At 40.3% G+C, this 18,523-nt stretch overlaps 1 protein-coding gene across 2 annotated transcripts in view; it reads left to right on the top strand.

The window, feature by feature from the left end:
- The window catches only part of LOC138741361 (syndecan-3-like), a 235,729-nt gene that overhangs the window by 2,210 nt on the left and 214,996 nt on the right, over positions 1 to 18,523 (top strand). Inside the window, exon 1 of one of the 2 annotated variants that reach the window (XM_069895303.1) lies at positions 13,937 to 14,030. The exons of the other annotated variant lie outside the window; for it this stretch is intronic. The gene's annotated coding sequence lies outside the window, so the exon portion shown is untranslated. Of the gene's footprint in view, positions 1 to 13,936; positions 14,031 to 18,523 lie in introns of those variants that run through there. 2 annotated transcript variants of the gene reach the window in all.

Here is an 18,523-nt window from a genome sequence, read left to right as displayed (position 1 = left end):
ATCAAGTCATATTCATTGCTGATGTGAGGGTTTCTGTTTTCTGGGTAGTGTGGAGGGCACGCAGTTAACTGTTGGTTTGCTGCAAAATGATTTCCCAGTACGATTGACTATTTCAAGTTTTGCATTGGGTTGATCGGTATTCAGAAAACGTGGGCTAGGAAAACTATGCTGGATATCAAATCCATCGTGAGCTGCAGTGATGACATTTGGGTAATATGCCTGATTCTGTGGTTTAGATTTCTCCCCCGGGGCGGGGGGAGGGGGGTGGGAGGGTATAGGTTGGAATCCCACTCTCGAGCTGTGACCCCACAATCTCAGTTGACATTTCAGAACAATATTTGATGGAACAGTTAACTGGCAGAGACACTGTTCTACTGGATGCAGCGATATCCTGGGCTCATGCCTGCCTTCTGAATTAGGATTCATTTGGAGAGCCTTGTGCCCTGGCCCCTGCTTCTTACTGATGTGTGTGTGTGGGTACTTGTTGTGCATCAATATTTCAAAGTTGAAACTTCATTGGATGTGAAACATTTTTTCATTGTGCTGATTTATAAAGTGCCAATGACTTGAAAGTAAAGCAAGAAAACATTCTATGTCCCCCAGGCAAAGAGAGAGAAAAAGTCAAAGAGATTACAGTTAATTCTGGAATTCTGCAGAACAAATCTCAAGAAAGTTGTGCCATTTCCCCTGGGTCAGAGGATTCTTTGTGACTGGAAATCAACAATTTCAATTTTTACTGTTGTCTTTTGTTGAGACTAAAAATCCATTAACTTTTGAATGCTTTTTTAATTAAAATCCAACAATTACCGAGATGAATGATTAAAGTCATCCTTCTTGAGGCTTGTGATGCAACACACATACATCCTGTGTGATTATGTGTGTTTGTGTGTGTATCTGTGTGTGTGTGTGTGTGTAACTTAATTCAGGCTCATCCTTCTGGCCTCTCATCACTGGCTGATTCATGTCTGAGGAAATGTAACCACGATTGAGCTGGCACTGAACCAAACTTGCCGTACTTCAGCAATGCCCAGTTTATGAGTCTGCGTGGGCTGTTATGTGCCTGTATTTCAGCTCCACCTACAGCCTGTATAGAAAGGGGGGGGGGGGGGTTTGCAATCTCTCAAAATCGGTTTATATCACAACTGCAATAACCTATCTGAAGCAAAATGTACAGGAAGAAGAAGTCTATTGGTTAATAACTTATACCAAAGAACATTATAGCTCAATGCAGGCCCTTCAGCCCACAATGTTGTGCTGAGCTATGTAAACCTATTCCACAATGATCTAAGATTTCCCTCCCTCATACCCATAACCTATTTTTCTTCTATCCATATGCCTAAGAGCCTTTTGAATGACCCTATTGTATCAGCCTCCACACCTCCTGCAGCAATACATTCCAACAACTAATCACACTTTGAGTAAGAAATTTGTTTTAGACATTTCCCTTCAACTTTCCTCCACTCACCTTAAACAGATGCCCTCTGGTATTTGCCATTGTTGCTTCAGGACAAAGGGGCTGGCTGACCACTGTATATAAGCATCTCATAACAGAGGATCACTGGAGTCTTCCTCCCCCTTCTCCTCCCTCCCACCTCCCTTCATCTTCCTCCCCCTCCCGTCCCTCATCAACGTGATCTACTGGGATTGTTATCTGAAGAGGGTACACAAAATCATTGAGGACCCCTTTCATCCTGCACACAGCATCTTTTAGCTGCTCCCTTTGGGGAAGAGATATAGGAGGATCAGAGCCAGCACCACCAGGCTGAGGAACAGCTTCTTCCCATGGGCAGTGAGAATGCTGAACACCCAAAGGAACTGCTCACACTAACCACCTGACACTCTCATGCACAAAGCAAATTTTATTTATTTATTTATGTGTGTTTGTGTGTGTGTGTGTGTGTGTGTGTGTGTGAATACTTGTCCTGCATATATCTTATTTGTCTATATGTGTGTTATATCTGCATGTTTGGCACACTGGACCGGAAAACATTGTTTTGTCAGGTTGTACTTGTGCAATCAGATGGCAATAAATCGTATACCTCTATTAAGTCACCTCTCATCCTTTGTGGATCAAAGTGCTTTGCAGAGGCATCTTTTTAAAAAAAAAACTCATCTTCCCTTTTGAGTGATTCATGAAGGTCCTGGTGTACTGACCTGAGAGGCCCATTTGTGGATGGTGTTTACATTCACTCTGCTCACGGTTTTGCTCCCTTGCTAACCAGTTATTGATAAAGTCTCAGTGTTAAACCTACAAGAAGGTCAAATAGCTGCACAGATTTCATCCTTTTTGCAAATGGGCAATGCTAATGCAGATTAAAGAACAATTTCTTAAAAGTACAAAAAAATCAGACATCAGGGAGTAAGTTTAGAATTATAATTGAGTGTAAGATTTAATTTAGTCATTTCCATTCAACATATTGTTGTAATGAATAGTATTTAAGTCTACTATCTGGTTAAAAAATGATGTGTGGAGGATATGATTTGGAAGTGACATTCTGTTAGGATAGAACAATGCAGCACAGAAACAGGCCTTTCAGCCCTTCTAATCTGTGCTGAACTATTTTTCTGCCCAGTCCCACTATCCTGCACTCAGACCATATCCCTCCATACCCTCCCCATCCAAATTTTTCTTAAATATCAAAATTGAGCCTGCATTTACCAATTTAGCCCTTCCTGTTCTGTTTCAGAAGTATGATAAATGCATAAATTAACTTTCCTGATATTTTAAGTTTACCCTTCCCAATTTTTAATGCGATTGATTGTATTTCTCACATTTCCACTCCAAGGAGGAAAGGACCATCTTGTGCAAGGTCACTGTAAATGTCATCTTTTGTTACAGTTATACTGATTTCCATACAAAGAGAACAATAGATTTATTCCCTCCAACCCAGCTAATCCTGTAACCAACCCTGATCAAATTTCGTATTTTTTTTTGTACATCCAATCATTGGATTGTAACCAGGAGAAGGAACTTGGTTAATAACTCCCCCCACCCCCTGTTGTTAAAGGGCATTCTAACTTATTAAAAGTTCTTGCACTCACCTTGGCATCCATCAGGAAAGAGGAACAGGTGCCACAGGGCTTGTACCAGCAGGTTCAGAAACAGTTGCTACTCTCAACCATCAGACTCCTCAACAACATTTAAGGACTCTTACTTCTTACTTTACTCATTATTTATATCATATTTGTCGTCTTGTATATGCCCACTCAGTTTGTTTACATTTTCTTTTGTATACACAACCTTTTTAAAAGAAAAATTAAAACCACAAAGAATTCACATAATTGATAATAAATACAAATCAAATACATGTGGCATTTATAAAAAGAAAAGCAAGAATAAAGAAATTTTCCCCCCCATCCCATTACTAAAGAAGAGGACAAGAGACCCCTCAACAGGGACACCTATTACTTTAAATTTTCTTTTAATATGCTGAGACCTTAAGGAGAAAGGGAATGACAGAGCTTCATTTAAATATTCACACACACTTTGTCAATAAGGGCACCATATCTTCCAAAATATATAGTATTTACCTCTTAAATTATAAGAAATTTTCTCAAGTGGTATACAACTCCAAACTTCAGCGTGCCATCTTTCTATACCCAAATCTGTACCAGACTTCCAAGTTATGGTGATACATTTTCTTGCTATTGCTAAAGCAATTTAAGTGAACTTTTTTTGATACATATTAAATTTAGGTTTAACCTCTCTAATATCATTCAATAAAAATAGCATTGGATCCAGTGGGAATTTAACTCCATTATTCATTCCAATAAAATTACCTATTTCTAACCAAAAGGGTTTAACTCTAAGACTCTGCCAAGTAGAATGCAAGAATGTACCGATTTCCTGTCTAAAACATAAATCTGAAAAGATCTGGTTCAATTTTTCTAACTTTTGTGGTGTCAAATATAATTGATGAATAAAATTATATTGTATGAGCCTATACCTTACATTATTGTACTTTTCATATTTTCTCTACATAATTCAGTCCAATCCTGTTCATCTATTTGTTTATTCAAATCGTATCTTTTTTCTTGAGTACAATTTACAGTTACTGATTAGTAGAAATGCTGCCTGGCCCACAGTTAAAAGCATCTCAGGGCTCTATGTGATGTCATGTATATACTCTGATAATACATTTGAACTTGGCTGAGATCAATTAACACACTACAGACATTCTTTGGGGGGGAAGGGTGGTTTAGGCTGCATGGCTTGGTTACGTTCTGTTCATCACTGTCCAGTGGGCTTCCCATGTACAACACTGCTATTCCTGAGCCGGAAAACCAAAGCCCTGAATTTGCAGGCTAAATCCAGGCTGTTTTGAGTGTTGCAAAGTCCAAAGTGTTGTATCTCAGATGAGACGTCAAACTAAGGCCCCTTTTGCCCTCTTGAAAGGAATGAAGAATACTTTCCACAACTGTGCTACACTGAGACATTATCCATAGCACCCAGGTAAAAATCCCTGAAGTTCTTTCACTTAAAAAAGGACTTCATTGGCTCAAAAGCACTTTGGACCATGATGAGATAGTGGAAAGTTCTTTGGAACCACAGGCGTTTAAAGAAGGTGGAGGAATTTTGAAAGGTGGACTAAGTGGTTTCATTGAGCCAATAGGGTTTATATTAATGGCATCAAGCTAGGAAATCTGAATGTTCAGTTCAAGTTGCCTGAAAGTATTAATTTGTGCGATTTGGAGATGGATTCACTGACCGCAGAGACAATCTATAGGGGTAATAATATGTACACAGAACTGAGGAGAAATAGAATAGTTCCTCTGTGAGAGCTCTCCAATTCATTAAGGCCTGAGATTTCATTTGATTTATCATTTGTTTATGTTTAATTGCAATATCTGTAAATGCCTTGGGGGGGAGGGGGTTAGTGAAAATCAATCTAAACCTTTCTGGAATTAAATTAGCAGAAACCTTGATCCTCATTAGGCTTTGCAAACTCACATCTGAGACATGTCACACAGCTCAACAGTGGAAGGGATGAATCCACCATTTGCCCAGTGGACTTTCACCAGTCAGTCATTTCAAAAGTAGAATTTGCATTGATTTTTAAAAGGTCACTGTAACAATTGCTTGGCTTTCTTTTTCTTTATTTCCACAACTCTGCTGTCCATCTTGTGTTTGGCTTCTGACTGCCCCTGTATGTGCCGACCAGGATTTATAGCACAAAACAGGCCCTTCAGCCCAACTCATTCATACTGACCACATTGGCATTCTGTCTCATTTGAGCTTGCCGGGCAAGGAAATTAAAGCTTTCAAACATGCAAGTGGTCTCAGGAATTAACAGCCATTCGGCTTGAAAAGCAAAATCTTCTCAACGCCACTGGGAATAGATTGCTTCGACCCCCTAGTATAATCCCCAGTGTCAGGTGATGCCAGTGTTGCAGTCTGGCAAGAATAGAATGGGTAATTGCATTCTGGGATAGAAATGACCCAAGATTTTGCATGAGTGCAGGAACATGAAGGAAGAAAATATTAAAATGAAGGTACAAACTTTGCGTAGGAAAGTCACAGAAAGAAAGAGAGAGAGAGGAAATTAATAGCAATAGCGGACAATTTTTAAACAGCATGAGAAAGTTGGTAGTGCTATAGCGCACAATTTATAAAGTCTGTGGGGGGGGGGGGGGAAGTGATGGTGGACCTTACCCCAGAATGCCATGTGGCAGAGAAACCCCTTCACGTCCATGCAGCCATGCATACAGCCCTTTCTCTGCTGCACGGGATTCTGGGAGGGCAGGTCCCCCATATTTTTTCCCACGATATTTCTACACTGTGTGCTATAGCGCTACCAACTTTCCCAAGCTGTTAAAAAATTGTCCACTATTGCTATTTGTTGCTAGCACTTTTCCATGTACCCTTATAAAGGTTTATTTCGGTTGGCACAACAATAATAGAGGCTGAAGGGCTCATACTGTGCTATACATAAAGCTCAATCATGTTATAATTAGGCATGATTAATTTTGTTCAAATATAAGATCATAATACATTGAGCAAGATTTAGGGCAGGCCCACCATCGCTCAATGCGTCATGACGTCACTGGTAGAAGGTAGAACAGTCCTAACCCTGGGAATGGCTCCTTGCAAGTGTGAACGTGTGCAGTGTCCCAGTTAAGAGTGGTCAATTGTGAACAGCAAAAATGCCATTCCTATCCCAGGACACTGAACAGCCAATTTAATGGGATGCAAGTGTAAAAAGGGCTTAAGATTGAATTTCTTTACAGAATTATACAGCAAGGAAACAGGCCTTTGGTGCAACTCATCCATGCCAACCAAATGGTCTACTAGAGCTTTTCAATGTGGTGTCCACCTCTCCCACTTCATCTGGCAGCTCATTCCATTCATTTGCTGTACTCGGTTTGAAAATGTCACCTCTCTGTGCAACTTTTTCCCTCTCAATTTAAACCTATGTCTTTCTTTTATATTCACCTACCTTGGGAAAAAGACTGAACATTCACCTTCTTGATACCCCTGATGATTTTGTCTACCTCTGTACTCTTAAGGTCCTGTGGATCGGTGGTAAATCTACAGGACTACAAGGGTGGCAGGCAGGATCACTGTTGTCTCCCCGCACCACCACCCCCCCCACCCAAACCCATTAACGTGATCCACCAGGACCATTGACCAAAGAGGGTGTGAAAAATCATCTTTCAGCTGCTCCCATCAGTGAAGAGATAGAGGAGGATCAGAGCCACCAGGCTGAGGAACAGCTTCTTCCCACAGGCAGTGAGAATGCTGAACCACTATCCAAGACTCTCATATTCATGAAGCAAAATTTATTTATGTATTTATTTGTATAGATGAGATACTGTTCTGTATGTGTGTTATGTCTGGTTCTGTCTGTGTGCTTTGCGCTGAGGACAGAGAACACTTTTTTGTTGGGTTGTACTTGTGCTATCAAATGACAATAAACTTGACTTAAGGTCACTTCACAGCTTCTTATGCTCTTGGAAAGAAATCCTAGCCAATCCAACCTCTTGTTTAGAATGCAAGCTCACTGGTCTGGGCAACATCCTCATAAATCTTTTCTGCATCCTTTTTGGCTTTAAGGCGTCCTCTAACAAGAAGTTAGGTGGTCAAAAAGGACATCAATGAGTCTGACAAATGAAGGAATACAGGATTGTCGATGATCATTGGACTGTGGAACAGGCTCAGAGAGAAGAATGACCTGCTCCTTTTTCTAAGTTCTGCTCCCCTTCCAATCAATATCATTGATTACCCGAGACCTGGGGGTACATAGTTCCATGAACGTTGTGAAATGGGTAGACAGGGTGATGAAGATGGTGCTTGCCAGCTTTCTTTGATAGGTTGCACTTTTTCTCAGTTCTTGGTATCCCGGAGAGCCCTGACAGCCAATGCAGCATTTTCAGCAAGACCCAATCTGCTGGAGGAACTCAGCAAATTGGGGCAGCAGCAGTGGGAGAAAAAAGAATGGTCGACATTTCAGGTTGGAATTGTTCAAGTCTCAGAGGAAGCATTATGAGTGGAGGCATTGTTACGATGCTGAGGATTGGCAGATGATTTACTCACAATCAGAAGTGTCTGGGATGCTTTGCACCAATTATTAATCCAAGTGTTTAATGGCAAACTGACAGTGTGGTGTGTGGAGATATAAGGGGCTGACACATGTGGAACTGTATCTCAGCCAAGAATAAAGATAAAATAAGCCTTAGGAAATGAAGTGCCATCGTTCAGCTGAGTGCATTGGGAGTTAATTCTGATTTCACATTTATATTGTGCATCATTGCTTGAAGCCATCTCAGAGCACTTCACAAAGTGAATTACACTGCCCACTTTGTACACAGTCGCCATTCATTCTCCATAGTTTATAACAAGTGACTGACTGACAGACTCATCTGCATTGGAGAGCGTTTGTCAAGGAGAAAGTATTGTCGTGCAAAATTCTTTGTCGATTACCTGAGGTATTTAAGTTCGAGGAGTACCAATGCCAGTAATATAGCAGAGATAAATCAACCAAATCATGCAAATTAGATACCTCTCTTCTTTTGCCATTCAAGCTTCTGCTGAATCTTGTTTTAAAATACTCCAGTTTAACAAAGCTTTATATGAATAAATGGAATTTATCCCAAACAAATGCCAAGTGATGCATCTTGTGAAGTTAAACCAGTGAAAGACATACATGGTGAATGATAGACCCATGGCATTATGTGGTGGAACAAAGAGACCTGGGGGTACATAGTTCCCTGAACATTGTGCAATAGTTAGACAGGGTAATGAAGATGGTATTTACCAGCTTTCTTTCATCATTGAGAGGGCATTAAGGACAGGAGATGAGACATCATGTTATAGTTGTACAAGATGTTGGTGAGACCCTACTTGAAGTATTGTGTGAAGTTCTGAATGCCTTTGTATTGGAAGAATCTGATAGAAGTCTATGAGATTATAAGATAGGGTGGACAGCCAGCATCTGTTTCCCAGAGCAGGATCAGTAAACACCAGAGGACATATGCACAAAGTTAAGGGAGGGAAGTTTAGGGAAGCTATCGGGTGTAATTTTTTTTTTAACAAAGAGATTTGTGGATGCCTGGAGTGCACTTGACGGGATAGTGATGGAGGCTGAAACATTGGGGGCATTGAGAAACTCTTAGACAGAAACATGGATGAACGAAAAAAAAATAGAGGGTTAGAGAGGACTTAGTACCTTTTTTAGGGAAGAATATATGGGTCAGCACAACATTGAGGGCCAAAGGGCCTGTACTGTGCTGTATTGTTCTATGTTCTAAGCCAGAAAGGTGCAGAAAAGACTCTGAATAATGAGGCAGGGATTGGAAGGCTTGAGTTAGAAAGAGAATCTGGACAGGCAGGGTCTGTTTTTCTGGAGTGAAGGAAGCTGACAAATAACCTAAGGAGAGGCTTATAAAATCGTGATTGCCATCAGTAAGGTCACAGTTGTCTTCCAAGGGTAGAAGAGTCTTCTACCAGTGGACATGGGTTTAAGATGAGAGGGAAAGGATTTAAACAGGGCAATGTTTTCAGACAGAAGGTAGTGAGTAGAATTTAAGCAACAGGTCATTTCGGTCCATGAGTCCATGCCATCTAATTTATACCCAATTATCCTACACCCCTGGTATATTTAGGACAGAAACCGGAGCCCCTGGGGAAAACCCATGCAGACAGGGGAGGACAAACAAACTCCTTACAGACGGTTTGGGATTTGAACCCTGGTCCCTGGCGCTGTAAAGGCATTGCACTAACCGCTAAGCCAACCTATATTAGAGTAGATTGAGTGAGCAGCCAGGGAAGTTGGTAGTTAAAAGCCATTTGGACCGATGCATGGATAAGAAAGGGTTAGAGCAGCCATTGGCCACAGCACATTTAAGTAAAAGCCTTGTTTTCTTTTCTCCTCTGGTAACCTACATATTTGCAGATGTATGTCATACATATATTACACATGTACGACTGCATGTATTGCACCAAGGACCAGAGAACGTTATTTTGTCGGGCTGTATATGTATCATCAGATGACAATAAACTTGACTTGATATTTTTCATGGTTTATTTATATAGTCGGTAGGAGAGAAGTACGGAAGAATTAAACGCGAATGCTTTACAGGGAAGGGGGCCCATAAACTTTCAGCAGAGGGGGTCATCACCAAAATGGGATGAAGTCCTGTAAACACCTGAGTCAACATGGATGAGTTGGGCCAAAGTGCCTGTTTTTGTGCTCTATGTGAACTTGCATCATATCATGTTGGCTCATTAATCTAATTGGCTGAGTATTGATACTTGCCTGCTTTTCCCATTCATTCAGGTGTTCTTGGCATGGTGGGCAGTGTCCCCCTCCTTCACTTCCCTCTCTCCTCTCCCCTCTATCCCTTTCCTCTCTCCTATTCACATCCCCTCTCCACTACTACTTTCCATTTCCAACCTCTTTACTTCCTCCACTTAAAACTCTCTTCACACCTTCCTTCAGCTCCCATCCTCTGTCCCTGACTTCTTTCAATGTTCCCCATGTCTTTTTCTCTCTTTCTCTCTCTCTCCATCTCTGTGTCTCTAGGTACCTCACTCCTTCCATTTCCCCCTTTCTCTCCCCATCGTACACTTTCCCTTTTTTTCTTTCTCTTTCCTCACCTCTTCATTCCCACCATGACCCTCTCTGTGTTACCATCTCAGGATTCAAAGCCTGTCACATTCTAAACAGCAGCAAGTAATTTTAGCATTGGAAAATTGTGCTTGCCAAGGTATGTTCGAGCATTTTCAATGAGCAGGACTTTGTCTGAGAAGTGAATGCATGAACATTGCAAAGCTGCTTTTTAAAACTGATCGTTTGACAAGTTTAATTGTACTCCCGTCAGGTTAATGTAAATTGTACAATAATTTGAGACTGGGTCATGGAGAAGATTAGTTTTGTTACCAATGACTTGAGAAACCCAGCCATTGACCTACTGACTGCATTTGTAATCTGAAACAGACTGGCTTTCTGAATGGGCTGCTTGAGGAGGTTCAGTGAATCCACATGATCTGCGTGTGAGTGGTATTGAGCCCAGCTCCAGTGACTGGTTGCATTTACTTGGTGTCCGAATCCCTCTTTTCTTTTGCACATATCATTCTGCAGGAAAGCTGATAGATTTTCTTCTGGGAGCCAAAAGGAAATGTACACAGGTGCTGTTGCATAGGGAGAGAGGTTGAGAGTCTGCAAGTTGCTGTTGAACATCAGATTCTTCTCTCCACATCCACCGAATTGGCCATAGGCTTGATTCCTATATTCTCCCACACACAAAGACCTAATGGTCAATTTAAGTTAATGTGAATCTGGTCATTCAGCCTAACTGATTCTTTGTTTGCCATCTCCAGATTTCAGGTTTATTGTCAGAGTACATATCAGAGATATCACATACAACCCTGAGATTCTTTTTCCTGTGGGCAAGGCAGAATTACCACATATTGGTAGTGCAAAAAAACTATACACAATGTACACATGTAAACAGATAAAGAAATGTAAACAAAGTGGCTGTGCAATACAGAGAAAATTTAAAAAAATCAATAAAGTGCAAAAGTAAGAGATCTTAAATGGGTCCCTGATTGAGTTTCCTGTTGAGGAGTCTGATGGTGGGGGGGGGGGGGGTGGGGGGGGGGGGGGTAGCAGCTGTTCCTGAACCTGGTGTGCAAGTCTTGCATCTTTCCTGATGGTAGGAGTGAGATCAGAACGTGTGGTGGGTGGTGTGGATCCTTGATGATGCTACTGCTCTCTGATGGCAGTGTTCCCTGTAGATGTTCTTGAGAGCGGGGAGAGTTTTGCCTGTGATGTCCTGAGCAGGGATGTAGCCAGGTTTTAATGTTAGGGAGAGCGAGAAAACATTTTAAAAAAGGCACTACGACCACAGCTGTGCATGTGTTTTGCAACTAGCATACACTCTCTCTCACACATGCACTTTCAGTGAGAATCCAAATGACACGAGATAATGCATATTGCTTATTCTGTTTACAAGCTGGCACCATGATTAGGCATTAAGCAAGGAGAAAAGCTGCATATCCAAATCATCAAAAGGTACAATCAATAGTATTGCAGTTTCACCACTGCCAACTTGAAAGCAGTTCAACACTAATTTTCTAGCTTCAGAATTAATTGGTCAAGTTTAGAAGCTCTACTTCTTAAAATAAAACTATTCTCACTTCTGATGAAAAATTCTAGATGCTGAAGGGAAAAGATCAAGAAGTTCTGGTCCAAGTGTAGAGATTAGCAGACATAATCCAACATTTAAGGAGTGAAGTCGGTGAATACTTCCTCAAACAGAGAATGGTGGGCATTCCATCCTATCTTAATCAGAAAAAAACCCAACTCTAAATGCAACATTTAAACTAAGTTTACAAAACAGAGATAGGAATTAAGATTTTATTTTAAAAATGCATTTTTATTTTATTTTATTTTATATGTGAATTACCCAGTGAAAAAACACCAGTAACAGATGAAGAGTACAGTGTAGGACCAGCAGATTGAAAGACTTCACAGGGCAAAATTATAAGTACTGGCTAGGGAAGTGGGGAAGGAGGGGTGGAAATAACCTGACAATGCGAAGGCTCATGTCTTGGCTCTGTCAGCTTGTTAAACTGAAGTTGAAATAATAAGGAATTCCCTTTATATATTTCATTATTCCTTTTTCTTGCAAATTTGCTGCAGCGTGTAATACTCCTGAAGGCCTGACCACGTTGATAGAATGAACAACAATGTTACTTTGAATCAAAACAAAATATAGGTTTGCAATTTTTAATCATAAAAATGCAAAAAGGCATTATAACCTCTTAGGAAATATCATGCGGCTTAGTGACCAGACCACAGGGAAGGAGGCAGGCTATGGAAAAAAAATCTGACACTTTTCCAACCAACATCTGAAAAAATCTTGGGTCTTAATGTTCAAAAGGGAGTTAAATCCACCACTGTGTAGTTAATGAATCAGCTTACAAACAGAATCAAATCCATGAATGGACTTTTATGAAATATACTATTAATTCTGATTTAAAAACAAAATTCAAATGAAAAAAATCCAAGATGATGCTCAATTATTGGATATATAAAATAAAAGCTGCAATGGACCATCCCAATTCATGGGCACACACAAATGTCTGTCAAAATGATCATTTACAAATGAACTTCGTTACGCATCTGCTGGTTAGTTGTCTTTCTTTTTTTGGGTGGGGGGAGGGAGAGGGATTGAGTAGAGCAGTTGTGTATTCCTTTCAGTGATTGTTTCCTGTGGTTTGAAATGGAGTTCTTGATGTAGGCCAAGAGGAGGGCGTCAGGAGCTCCGACTCCAAACCCTCCCCTCGGCCTATCACATACGTACTGCAGACGAGCATCGGGAGCTCCGGCAGACGCCATGGTCTCTTAGCACAATTTAAAAATATGCGGCGTGCGAGGGCCACGAGGTCGGGGGTGCAGCCAGGCTGAGCTGTGTCCATTACCTTTTGCAGGGCTTTATGCTCAGAGGTATTGGTATCCCCATACCAACTACCCCCCATGTCCCCCAGATAAGGAGTTACGAAGGGGGCATGTGGATTATAGATTATAAGATGAGAGGTGGCATAAGTTTTTTAAAAAAATGGGTAGGCTGAAGAGAAAACCCAATTTTTTTGAACAGCATGAGACCAGGGTGCAGAAAATAAAACTGCATATAAAATATGCTGTAATGGTGTGGGAATGTTTAATTACTTTGCAGACTCTGTACCTGAAGATGTACTAGGTTTGGAGACGCCATGGTGTTTATACTTGGTTAGATCCTGGGATGAGAAGGGAATCCAGTCAAGTGCACAGGAAACATACCATGAATTCTGTTTAATCCAAGAAATAACCACTGACCACTCTAACCATAGAGCAAATGGCTTTTACATAAACTGTTTCTAAAGATCCTTTGCAAGTGGTCTAGTTACTTGGCATCTGTGTCTTGCTGCTTGCTTTCCCACCTACCACTGCATTGTACTCTGTCTCAAGTCAAGTCAAGCTTCTGGTCCTCTGATTGCAAAAGTACAACCCAACAAAACAGCATTCTCCGGTCCTCAATGCCAAATAAGCAGATACACAGCCAGACATAACAGACATACAGACAAACCATACATATGCTGTATTCATACATTCAAATAAATAAATATTGTTTTGGGAATAGGAGAGTCACAAATGGTTAACATGAGCAGTTTTTTAGTTACTCGGCATTCTCACTGCCCATTTAAAGAAGCTGTTCCTCAGCCTGGCGGCGCTGCCTCTGATGCTCCTGTATCTCTTTCCTGATGGGAGCAGCTGAAAGATGCTGTGTTTGTGGTGGAAGGGGTCCTCAATGATTTTGTGCGCCCTCTTCAGGCAACGATCCCAGTTGATCGTCAATGTTGGGAGTGGGGGGGAGGTGGGGAGACTTTAATGATCCTTATGCCATGTTTGTGGATTGATCTCTGATACATTTCTCTGCAGCAACTATACCACACCATGATACACAGCCGGCCAGGATGCTCTCACTAGAGCTCCTGTAGAAGATTGACAAAATGGTGGCCGGAAACCTTGCCTGCTTTGATCTTCTTTGTAAGTGCAGTTGCTGCGGTGCCTTCCTGACAAGTGAGGAGATGTGTGTTCATGACACATCACTGGTTAAGTGAACTCCATTCTCTCCACTACAGAGTTGTTGATGTGTAGTGGAGGGTGGTGATTCCTGAAGTCCATGATCATCTTCTTCATCTTGCCCATGTTGAGACTCAGGTTGTTACTCTCACATCATTGCATGAGACTTTCCACCTCTCCTCTGTGATGCAACTCCTCATTGTGGCTGATAACACTGTGCAGCAATGACATGGATGAAAAGACTTAACAGCTGGTGCCCCACCAGCACTGATCCGTGAAGTTCACCTCTGTTTATAGCTTATCCACTGGAAACTGATCTGTTTACTCCCATTTGTTTTCTATCTGTTCATCAGTTTCAACAGGTCAGGTCGATATTTTCATATTACACCCACCAATGCACAAGTTCAAAGTTCAGAGTCAACCTCAGAGTACATACATGATATCACGTACAACCCTGAGATTCTCTTTCCTGCCGGCCAGGCAGAATTTCTATTTATCAATCGTGCAAAAAAAAAACTGTACTCAAGAAAAGATATGCATAGAAAAGAGAGAAATGTAAGCTAAGTGTGCAGAGATACTTGATTACATGCCAACACCCTGCTGGTAGCATAGTAAAATAAAATCATGGATAGAAAAGGTTTTATGGGTTTAACTCAGGAAAATGGGAAATGGGACTAGCCTGGGAAGATAATTAGTCAGCATGGACAATTTGGGCTGAATGGCCTGTTTCCATGATGTAAAACTCTGACCTTGACTCGAACCTTGAATCTGACCCTGAGCCTAAACACATTTTGTTTTTCTAACTACTGAGCTGTTGCTTCCTGAATAACAGATTCCAACATTTTGACTGATGCAAGGTGAATTGGCCTGTTTTCTCTGAGAGAGTCATGTAGCACAGAAGAAGATTATTTGGCCCATGAAGTCTGTGTGGGCCAGCGGATTTTTATCCCCCCCCACCCCCCACCTCCCCACCCATTGTCATTAGTTTTCCAGGTCTTAGAAAGGTGAAAAATTGTATATATTGGAAATTTGAAGTAAAAACTGAAAATACCGGAAGTACTGAGCAGGACAAGCAGCATCTAAGTTTGGGTTTATATGTCATATTAAACATGGTACCGTGAGGAGGGTTCATCTGTGAACAGGGCAACTCTATCATGCATACAGCCAGCTAAGATGCTCTCAATAGAGCTCTTGTATAAAATGGAAGGCCAAGGACACAGAGTATAGAGTTGCAATGGTAAATAAAAGATCAAAGCAAGGGCAGCATGAGAACTTTGTTCATTCAAGATCCTGATGGCTGCATAGAAGAAACTATCTTTAAGCCTGTTGGTTGCCGATTTCACATTCTTGAGCCTTCTCCCCAATGGCATGCAATGGGGTCTTCAGTACTTCTCCCCAGTGGCATTTGATGGGGTCTTCAGTATGTTGGCTGCCTTTCCTAGACAGCAGGATATGTAGATGGAGTCCATGGAGGGGAGAGAAGTTTATGTGATGTTGTGAGCTACTTCTACAGGCAGATCTGATCTTGAGCAGAAACAACTCCCATACCATGCTGCGTTGAATCCAGCTAGTATGCATTCAGTGGTTCACATGAGGAGGGACATGCTGACCTACCTTCGTTTTCTAAGAAAGTAGAGATGTTCGTCTTTTTTTCTCGACGGTTGTGTCTATATGATGGGCCCAGGTCAGGTCATTTGTGGAGAGAAAGCTAGAATGAACATCTCTGCTTTTCATCAGATACATTAACTCTGTTGCTTGTCTCACAGGAGCTGGTTGACCTGCTGAACACATGCAACAATATTTTATGTTTTTATTTTAGTTTTCTGAGTAGTTTAGTTCAGGTTGCTTTCAGTTGCTCACTCTTGCTCTTCACTTGCCTATAATATTTTGAACGCTTTCACTTTTTTCCACTTTGAAGACAACTGTATATGCTATTTCCTAATTTCCCATTTTATTCTGCATCTCATTTTACCATTGTTAATATCTTCCTCCTTGTATATGCAATCAACGTTATTTTTTCTTTACCAGATCACTGTCGTTTTAATTTTCCCTCATTTTGTTTGTCATCATTTGTCAGTCTCTCATATTCCTGTTGTCCTTTAGGCACTGATATTCTATAAAGCCTAAAGTAGTAGTTCTATTTTTAAATTCAGTTATGGATAAATTACATTTCCCATGAAGTTGTTATTTCTCCAGTGAATTCCTGTACAGTGGAAAAATTACAAAACCGATATTTAAGTTTCTATTTGTCTGTAATATATTTAATCATTTTTAATCTATTCTAGTTAATTGACTCCTTAAATCTAACTGCCTTTATTTCAAACTGAATGTGAAATTATATCATATTATGATCACTCTTCCCCAGAGAATCCTTTACTATGAGATTGTCAATTGATCCTGCCTTTTTACAATGAACATATTGGTAATTGCCTGTTCCTTGATTGCATCCACATTGTATTATTTCAGCAAACTGTGTTGCATGCATTCATTTTCAAGACTACTTTTGTCAATTTGATTTTCCCGGTCAACCTTGATTGTAGCAAAGACTATGTTATGCATCTCCTTCATTTTAGGATTGCTCTGAGCAGTGGTCTGACTCTGGGGGTTGCGAGGTGGAACATGTGTAGCCTTTGAGTACATTTTTAGGATCTATTGCTTCAACATGGAACACAACAGTCTAAATAACTTTTATGAAGTTCCCTTTTGGATTCGAAATGTCTCAGTAAAATCAATTAGTCATTATTCTGCACATCTACTCCAAAGAACCGTTACAGAATAATGGATTGAGTAGAAGAGCTGTGGGGATTTGAAGTTATGGACATGAACTCCAAGCTCAGCAACACAGGCAGGTGATTTTAAATTAAATATTCAAAGATAGCTTTGAGGATGAGGTTTGTAGAATTTATCTGTGACAGATTCTTCAAACAATATCTTGTAGAACCAACCAGGGAACAGGTTATTTTGGGGCTGGTCATGTATAATGAGACAGCAGTAATTAATAATTTCATAGAAAAGGAAGAGTGATTATAACATGAGAGGGTTTCACATTCAGTGTGGGAGTACAAAACTGAAGTGTAAAAATATTGTTAAATTTAAATGCTAGCAAATACAAAGGGTATGAAGGCCTGGTTTTCAAAAGCAGATTAGGAAAGAAGCCAGAGAGCAAGGCAATAGTTAGACAGACCGTGGGCGGCCTGGTTAGTGTAGAGATTAATGCAAAACCAGTTCAGTGCTGGTGATCTAAGTTCGAATCTCGCACTGCCTATAAGGAATTTGTGTGTTCTCCCAATCTCATGCATGGGAATTTTTCTGGGTGCTCTGGTTTTCTCCCATCCCTCAAAAACATATGGGGTTGGGAGAATTAATTGAGCACACAGGTTTAAATTGCTGGAATGGGCTTCTACCACGCTGTATCGTTAAACTAAAATCAAAGAACTATTTTATATTTAGTAGCAAGATGGAGAAATGAAAGGCTCTTTGAGGTGGGTGGTGAGTCTATCGCTAAGTAAAGAAGTCAGGAAAGTTGTGAGAAATTGTCGGAAACTTCAAACAATGTTGGCCAGCTGAAAAGTTAGGAACATTTGAAAACACCAAAGGATGTGTAAAAAGATAATAAAGAGGGACATATGAGATCAACAGAATAGCCTAGCAAGAAATATAGGACAAGATGGTGGGAGGTTCTGTGAATATATAAAAGGGAGGAGAGTAGTAAATGTTGTTCCCTTAAAGGATGAGGAAGGGAAATTAATGTTCGAAAATAAGGAAATGGTAGACTTACAAGAAGGATTTAATATCTGCCTTTGTCATAAAAGATATTAAAAGTGCTTCATTAATAGTAGCATGGCATCAGGAAAACGAGAGGGAGGATTTTAAACAATTGTTATCCAAATAGAGGAACAGGGAAAACTCATGAGATGAAAGGCTGACGAGGCACTTGGAGATGTCTCCAGGATATTCCAAGTTTCACAAGGTTCTGCAAGGATCCCAGCTGCTTGAGAGATGAGGTAGACAAAAAGCAAGACAGAATTGGCCAGTTGTCATGGCGCCTGCCCTTGGGAACATGCTGGAATCCATTTTTTAAAAAAATTTTATTTATTCGCTCAAGATACAGGTAATAAGTAACATATATAACAATAAACTAGACATGAACATTACATTTTATATTTTATATAAAAGAAAAAAAGAGAGAAAAAGAAGAGAAGAAACCACCCCCCCTTCAGCCAACTCTCCTAAGGAGAGCCATGAAAAAAAGAAAAAAAATTAAAGAAAAATGAAGCATACATATTAAAATCTAATCAATGTAAATCAAAATGTAAATATTCTGAATATAATAACCACTTATGAAGAAAAAAAATTATAATTATCACGCAAAACATATGTAATTTTTTCCATTATTAAATAATATTTCATCTCATTACATCATCTATTAATATCAATCATATTCATATCCTTCCACA

This window comes from Narcine bancroftii, chromosome 8, assembly GCF_036971445.1.
Source record: "Narcine bancroftii isolate sNarBan1 chromosome 8, sNarBan1.hap1, whole genome shotgun sequence".
NCBI classification, from domain to species: domain Eukaryota; kingdom Metazoa; phylum Chordata; class Chondrichthyes; order Torpediniformes; family Narcinidae; genus Narcine; species Narcine bancroftii.
This window is presented reverse-complemented; position numbering and strand designations above follow the sequence as displayed.